The 2,203-nt window shown below is 39.0% G+C and overlaps 1 non-coding gene across 1 annotated transcript; it reads left to right on the top strand.

Moving 5' to 3' along the window:
* The first annotated feature begins 417 nt into the window (after positions 1-417).
* On the top strand, positions 418-522 carry LOC132041850 (small nucleolar RNA R71). The gene has a single exon (XR_009411262.1). It is a non-coding gene; the product is annotated as a small nucleolar RNA R71 (small nucleolar RNA).
* Positions 523-2,203: the final 1,681 nt, after the last annotated feature.

The following is a 2,203-nucleotide window of genomic DNA, read 5'->3' as shown; positions in this document are numbered from 1 at the left end:
AGAAAGATGGCTCTTTGAGAATGTGCATTGATTATCGGCAACTGAACAAAGTGACAATTAAGAATAAATATCCTCTTCCGCAGATTGATGGCATTTCTTCAACAACATTCACACTCGTAGCTTCTTTCTCCGCAAGCCTTTTTGACAACAAATCCACGGTGGTTTGCAATTGAGCAAAAGCATGATCTCTTTCATGATTTTCTTTGGCCACCGCGGCAACAGAGGGACTACCATATGACAAGATTTCACTATCATTTGAGTGTCAAGATTGATTGTGGGTGGTGAGCTTATCGAGCAACCGGTGATGTTAACAAATGACTTTTTCATGAAGCATCCCCCAAAGGACAGTATTGACAAAGAATCTGATTCATTGTATCTAACCCCTTGTAGAACTTCTCGGTGAGAATAGCATCCAAAAATTGATGAGTTGGAGATTGAGCTAGATAGTACTTGAAACGCTCCCATGCCGAATATAATTGTTCCCCTGGAAGCTGTTTGAACTCAAAGATCTTATCTCGAAGTTCAGCCCTTTTGCTCGGTGGAAACCACTTCTTCAAAAATGTATTGGTTAACTCGCTCCAAGTGTGACTAGAATTGTTGGGAAGCTTTTTATACCATTCCCTTGCTTGGCCAGCCTGGCCAGCCAAGGAATATTTAAAGACCCGTAACCGATGTGCATCAGCAGAAACAGCACCTTGGGATTGTTGAGCACACATGTGCAAGAAGTTCTTCAAGTGTCAGAGTGGACAGTCCTCCGAGGAATTTTGGAAATAACCTTCAAGTTTCAGGAGCTGATAGATAGAACTATCAATTTTGAAAGTAGCATTTCCAGTCCTAGGAGGGACCACAGCAGAAGCATAATCAGCTTCATTGATGAATTCCGCAAATATATTCTCATCTTCATCCTCTTCTGGTGCAGGTGGGTTCACTTGGAGCCCACCTTGGTTTCCTTGATTTCGATTATGTCTTCCTGCCATGTTCACCTGGTTCACCAAAACAGCAAACAAGGTGTGATGGAATAGAAAAAGTTTTAAAGAAAAGTACACAACAATCAGTAATTTCAAAACCGTATTCCCCGGCAACGGCGCCAAAATTTGATACGCTCAAATTACACCTATTAATGGCATAAAGCGGACGTTGTCAAATATAGTAATCCAAACAAGGTTGGGGTCGAATCCCACAGGGAATATGGAGAGAAAAATACTAATTATTTATGTAACTAATCTCTAGAAACTTTAATTTTATTCCGAATAGTATAGAGGAGAGGTTTGGTTTGTATTCGCTATTTTGAAGCATTTGGAATTTGTTTGGATTGAAAGAACCAAAGTTGTGTCCCCGCTGTGATTAGATGTTATGTTATGGGTATCAATATGATATATTTCTAATGGGTCGGGGTTTTGTATGCACTTAATCTCTAATGCACTTCCTAATATTTTCCAATAGTTAGAAAATATTTCTTTTCGTGATTTTCCCAAATGTAGAAAAGTTTCTAGTAAGATCGATTAAATATGTTAAGTAGAACTCATCTTATCCCTAAGTGAGTTCATTAAATGAGGGTTAGCGCCTCGAGTCCTTGTTATATTATTTCAACTCACACCCTAGTTCATCTTTCCAAACAAACAAGGGTTTATGCATAAGCAAGTGTTTGCAAACACTAACTAACAATGAATATGAGAAATAATAAAACACATCACAACCCATTATATATATATACAATGTTAGACACCCATTACATAACACCCATCATTTGGGTCCACAACTTTGATTAAAGAAAGTACTCACACATAATGGTCACAAAAGTAGTAAGCAATAAATGAGACATAAAGCTTACAAAGTGTGATAAAGATGATGGAAAATGGAATCTTATTGTCTTCACTAAGCTCCAAAAGTGGAGTAATCAGTACTCACCCACCAATGGAACTTTGTTCACGTGTGCAATAAAAACTGGCTGCCAAAAATAACCTAAAATGTTCTTTAAATAGGCTCCAAAAATGCAGGGCAACGACTGACAAAATTGCCCCTGATAGGAAGATCGATGGACCATCAATCGTTCGACGATCCGTCGATTCCTCCGTCCTTTATTTCTTCAGCAATGTGATCCATTCGACGGTGCCGTTGACCAGTTCGACGCTCCGTCGAGTATTCCGTCTTTCTCTCTTCTTGTTGACAAATCTTGATCGACGACACAAATGATGAAACGTCG

This window comes from Lycium ferocissimum, unplaced genomic scaffold (assembly GCF_029784015.1).
Source record: "Lycium ferocissimum isolate CSIRO_LF1 unplaced genomic scaffold, AGI_CSIRO_Lferr_CH_V1 ctg11940, whole genome shotgun sequence".
NCBI classification, from domain to species: domain Eukaryota; kingdom Viridiplantae; phylum Streptophyta; class Magnoliopsida; order Solanales; family Solanaceae; genus Lycium; species Lycium ferocissimum.
This window is presented reverse-complemented; position numbering and strand designations above follow the sequence as displayed.